Here is a 6,356-nt window from a genome sequence, read left to right on the forward strand (position 1 = left end):
TTCCTCCGCCCTTCTTAGTTTATCCATGTTTTTTGTAGTTTTTAGTATGGATTTGCACTGTCCAACATCAAACTTTGATCCTTTTGTCCGACGATGAACTATGATGCTTTTGTATCGGAGGGATTTAGTCTGATTGTTGCTATTAAGTGTGTTCATCTACGTAGCATTGCATGGGTTGCATGGATTTGGGGGTTCAGATATGAGGGACATGGCTGTGGGAGCAGACAAATGAGGGGTCCCCGGTCACTGCCCGTGGATTCATCCGGGCACATCTGCGGGCATTTGAGGGGTCGGATTTAGTGTTTGCGGCTGTAGATGCTTTAAGCTATGAAACTGTCCTTAATATTGCCAATACTTTTCTCCTCAATTTTTTTTTGCCAATACTTGTTCCTCAAAAATTGAGGGGTGGAAAATCATCTTCCAGAAATAGCATCTTTGGGATCAGTTAGAGCAAAAGTTAGTCCCTTTGCTATAGATCATAGAAACCAGCTAGGGGCCACCTAAGTTTCAGCGCGTGACAAAGATACTCCCTCCATTCGGAATTACTTGTCTCGGATATGGATGTATCTAGAACTAAAATACGTCTAGATACATCCATTTCCGCGACAAGTAATTCCGAACGGAGGGAGTACAATTTTGGCGTTTTTTCAGTGTTTGGGCGCCCTCGTCAGCACAAAACAACTGAGTTGTTGCACAAATTGAGGTCTGTGAAGTAGCCAGATATGAAAACAGTTTGAATACGAGGAAAAATGGAGGAAAGGCTGAACGATTTGAAACCTCTGAATTTCTTTTACAACTGCGGTCTCAATCTCATGGATGTTGTGGAGAACAAACATGAGGTCTCAATCTCATCGAAGCTTGGGCACTTCTCTGTGCAAACACCTGCGGAGTTCTTATAAAACTTCCTAGATGAACAATACGAAAAATTCATGCAGTTCACTTTCCTGTATCATTGCACAAGGCATGTCACTGTAGTTCCTGTATTTTCCCTAAACTGTGGTTTCCAATTCATGCATTTCGGAGGAGGCCTTGAGCAGTATCAGCCGTGCCACATATATCTTCAATAGCCTTGCTGTGGACTCTCCCTCGAAACCTTCACTCGCAGGGTACGTCCCTCCAGAACCTGCAGAAATTCAAAGTGAAAACCAGATTTCTGAGCTGACACTGAAACCAACCAGTTGTTACACTGACCTGCTTGTTGAGAGAATTGATCGCGTAGTACGATTGCTCCTCCGTCGCCATTGTGACAAAACCAAACCCCCTTGAACGCCTGGTCCCTCCTCTGCGCTCATAGTAGACTACTCTAGCATCAACCACTTCGCCGTGCGCGCTGAACAGCTTCTCCAACCACGAGTCGTCCACTTGCCACGGCAGATTGCACACAAAGATTTCGAACGGAGACCCAGATTGACAGGGAGCTGTGATATATACCGTCAGAGGTCTGACACTGCCATATATCACCTGTAATGTCCACATGAAAAGTTAATCAGCGAAGCCCAAAGCATAAGGTTTCTACAGCCTGCCTTTAGCATATGAACTGAACTACACATCAGACATTTCTAAAAGCTACCAGAAATGAAATAGATTAAAGATCACTCTGGTGTACATACTTCATACCAACCATGAATCAATAAGCTAGTAAACAGGGTTAACAGAATGAAGGGACCGATTAAGTTGGCTCGTATTGAAGTATAAACCAGCCCCCCATGAAGCTACAGAAAATACTCACATATCCATGGTACATTCTAACAGCCTTCTCAGCCTCCTGAACAGTACTCATGGTGACATACCCAAAACCACAGCTCTGGCCTGTTTTGTCATCGTAAATGACCTGCAAACATCTGCATTTTAGAACAAGGAGAGAAAGAAATATATATCCTGCTAGCTGCATCTCAGCAGCACTGATGAAATTCTCTAAAAAAAACTGTACTGATGAAACAGATTGCCAAACAAACAGTCCATTCATGCCAGTGATGGATTTGGGGCATATTTTTCATATATCATAGAACGGATAAGGATGATGAAGAGCTAAAAAGGCTCACCTCCGAGAAAACAACGACTCCGGCATGCTGGAAATTCAGTGCGAGAGAGTCGTCGTCAATGTGGTAGGGTAGGTTCCCGACATACACTGTGGATCCCTCTGATGCATATTCCTCTGGTGTGTCCTCCCAGTACTCTTCATACTGGTCAGGCTCGGGCTCCGGCAGGTGGTGGCTGGCAGTGGCCGGGTAAGTAAGTTGAGCGGTTTGAGCATTGCCTCTTTCAGCTATTGCCGCAGGGTAAGCTCTTGGTGCACTGACAGTTGGTTGTACAGGGTGAGTAATTTGTGCATTGTGAGCATTGTTTAAACCTATTCCAGTTCTTGCCACAGGCTGTGGCCTTGGTGCACTGACAGTTGGAGCAGCTACAGGATAAGTAACTTGAGAAGTGTGAGCGTTGTTTGAACCTCTTCCAGTTCTTGCCGCAGGGTGTGGCCTTGGTACACTGACAGTTGGCGCTACAGGATAAGAAACTTGAGAAGTGTGAGCATTGATTCTACTACCTTCAGCTCTTGTCGCACGGTACACTCTTGGTGCACCAACGGTTGGCGCTACATGGTGAGTAGCTTGAGAAGTGTGAGCATTGCTTGTGCTACCTTCAGCTCTCGTCGTAGGGATTCTCTTGGTGCACTGACAGTTGTCGCTACAGGATAAGTAACTTGAGAAGTTTGAGCATTGCTTGTGCTACCTTCAGCTCTTGCCACAGGGAATGCTCTTGGTGCACTGACAGCTGGGGCTACATTCGGTGCGGTTCTAACTGAAGCATGTATTTGCCTGTTTTGGTTCACAACATTCTGAAGAGGACTCCGATTGCCAAGAGAAAGGCCGCTGACTGACGCCATTGCTGGGTACATGGCATTTTCCTTTTCTGGATTAGATGCTCGAAGCCCTTTGCACTTGAACGCAAGCCTCAGTGTTTTCCACCTAGTTTCCTTATCAGTAGCATGACAATGATCATCAATCGAGAGACCTGTACCCCAATAATCGCACGGAGCTCGGACGTCACATACAAAACAGTAGCACTGCATTTGGAAAACAACAATGAATTCGCATTGTAGCACATTGCCAACACGATCAGAGAGTGAGAAAGCTTGTAACTCACCATGGTACAATGCTTCTCATGAGAAGTAGTGCCGAAGGGCAAGTTAGAACATAAATGGCGCGAGTGAGGGAAGTCCCTGCATGCTACCTGGAGAGATACATCCAATAACGAATTAATGCTAGTGCAGCTTCACAGTAGTATTGCAGGGTCTTCCTAGGAACTCCAAAAACTCAAATTGTCTTTGTTAGACATCAATTAAAAAAACACAGATATTCATAGACCATACGAGCAGGTAGACATCGAAGAATGTAATGTATTCATATATGCACTCAAGCAAACAACTTCGATCTAACAATTTTTCTCTTCTCTTGAACACACATCATAATTGGCATCATTTTGTACTAGAAGAAACAAGCCCAAATAGCACCAGCAGTGACCATGAACCCACAATCAAGTTGTGTATGGCTGACTATCAATACAGAATGCAAATAAAAGGAAAAATAAACAGCTAAAGTCCGGTGGTCTAAGGATGCAACGGCAGACACTAATGTTTTAAATAGCGGGCTACGAAAAATAGCGGCGGGCCTCCAAATCAGCTATAGCGGGCTATTTGTGAAGGCGACCATTTAGCGGCACCCTGCTGAAAAGGCTATAGCCGGCTATTTAAAACTATGGACACTATGCTACAAGTTGAATGATGCATCCTTAACAGCTTGCACATTATCTGAATTCAGAAGTCGTGTTCTGCTTCTGCAGCAGTGACTGAACATACAATAGATTTCATTTAAGGAAATTGCGTGTCGATTTCATACAAATACATTTCTGTATGCTCTTTTCTATTTGAAATTTGAATCACCTTCGCAAGTCGACTCCGAAATCACATACGCATGCCCGCAGTTCATAACGTTAGAAACAAAATACCTGGCCTTTCTCTGCAACTATCTGCAGTTCATCGGAGCTGACATCGTTCCCCGCAGCCCCCTTCCGTCCCACAACAGCAACCGCCCCATCAGGGTCGCCATCTAGAACCACGCAGTCGTCGTCATCCGTGGCAACACCGGCGTCGTCCGACTCGCCCTTCTTCAACACAGCATCATCGCAAGGCAACTCCCTTGCCACGGGGGCGGGGCGAGAGTCCTCCTCGTCGGAGCTGATCTCCACAGCGTCCCGCGCCGACCCCATCCTTCCGCACGCAGGATACTGGGCAGGAAGAGCTCTACCGGACGGGGACCCCCGAGGAGCCGAGGAGCCCGAACGAGGCCACAGTATCCGGAGGCGTGGTCGCCCGACGTGGATCCGGAACCCCATCGATCCAGCCATCCGGGAGCGGCGGAATGCAGCAAAATATCCTGGTGGCAGTGGCTTTCACCGTCGGTGAAGTTGGCGGCCGAGTGAGCGCGTCGAAATGGCTCGTCGGCGGTCGCTCAACGGCTTTTAGCGCGGCGATTGGGGCGAGGAGTTTGGCTGAAGGCACGAGATTTTGGTGATCCTCGCTGTTATCGCGGGTGATTAACAGAAGACTAGCCGTTGTTTACCTGCTCATCAGAATTTTTGAAATATCTTTTTTTTTTCATTTACAAATTTATATTAAATTTAAATATACTACTGGAGAAGGAAACATATTACCAAAAGATTATTGTAGTTAAATATGCATTTACATGTTGTATACACAATAGGAAGCAAAAAAGATATTTTAGACATATTAAATTGAACCTAGCAAATCATGCAAAAAGCATGATGAAATTTAAAATATTTTTGCCCATGGGCAGTTCAATGCTGATCGAAGTGGAATGTAGTATCGCTGCTCTCCACTGGAGGTGTGAGTTTAATTATCCATATTCTACCAGATCATTTTAAAGCAGACTTATAGATCTTTTTCCTTGCAAAGCGATCTTATATTATGGGACGGTGGAAGTAATTTGCTACAATAAGCATCTAACTGAAAACAAAAAGTACTAATCTTGCACAGGAAAGGTCATTTCCTTTAGCTTGAGACTTCCTTCATTTACATGCCATTTTGACTTGTAACTTCTCCTGCATAGGCAAATGCCGCATGTCCATTGTCCCTCTTCTCGCTCCTAGATATATTAACCTTACACCATAAGCTGATATAAATCTTATGGCACAAATAAAAAACTGAATTATTGTTTCAGCCTGCAAAAATTGTCAAAAAAAGAGACCACTAAAAAAATTATGTATATGTATATTTATACCACCAACTTTCCTACAATTCAATGATAGTATATTTGCATGTCAGGATTGTTCAGTTTGTTATTTATATGCCATGAAATATAAAAGTGACTTTGTTGGGGATAAAATAGGAGAAACGTAGGTGTGCAGACCTTCCACATGCAGAAACTTATTTTGCATGGCAAAAAGGTAATCCGAGGTCTCTTCATTTTTCAATGTGAGGAAAAAGAATCTCTTGCCCTGTTTGTTTTATATATACATGAAAGAGAATATTCACATGGACTCCAAAATCGATCGTTTTGAGGATTTATTTTTTCTGATCGGACGGGGTATATTTCCCTTCATGAGGCTTTATTTAAAGAAAGATAGCTTAACTTATTTTTGCACCACTGATATGTTTATTTAATATTTAAGTTAAATTCCATTTGGGCATATACTCGTTTCACGTACACTATTTCACGTTTGGAAGTTGTAATTATCAAAACATTTATTACAAAATAAAAATCTTACACAAATTTTGCAGCAGCTATCCACGTATAATGGACTCTTATCTATTTAGCTGATAGCATCGACACCAAGAAGTCTTCATAAGAATAGGAGTGGTAAGCTCAGAAAGGTATCCTGATGAACAAATATACCTCTCTACATCAAGAATTCTGATGTCGGCATCGGACATTCTAGAATAACTATACATTTGAGATAAGACTTTTGACTGCGCTGAACAAAACTCTTAGCTAAAGAAAGCAGTCTTACTTAACAAAAGGTCATATCAGGCACCCTCCAGTGCGTACACGATTTTTTCTTGTAACATAGATTGCAAAACTGAGTACCGATGATCCAAACAAAAAAAGCACTGATGAATTGATGATTGAGAACAAAAGGCCGTAGCTTAGAAAAATATGGCCATATGAAGTAGGAACGAACTTGTAAGACTTTCGAACATGTTTCAGACCAGCAGTAACCTTTATTAACACTCCATTGCCCCGGGCGGTGGCTACCATTTCCTGTAAGTAGTGACCAATTTGTTGGCATAGAAGCACATGTAGAAACAAAATTCCAATCAGGTTGAATTTCCTAAATCTACT

The 6,356-nt window shown here is 43.2% G+C and overlaps 1 pseudogene; it reads right to left on the reverse strand.

Moving 5' to 3' along the window:
* Positions 1-1,457: 1,457 nt before the first annotated feature.
* LOC123101240 (uncharacterized) lies at positions 1,458-4,583 on the reverse strand (annotated as a pseudogene).
* Positions 4,584-6,356: the final 1,773 nt, after the last annotated feature.

The sequence above is a fragment of the Triticum aestivum genome, chromosome 5A (assembly GCF_018294505.1).
Source record: "Triticum aestivum cultivar Chinese Spring chromosome 5A, IWGSC CS RefSeq v2.1, whole genome shotgun sequence".
Taxonomy (NCBI): Eukaryota; Viridiplantae; Streptophyta; class Magnoliopsida; order Poales; family Poaceae; genus Triticum; species Triticum aestivum.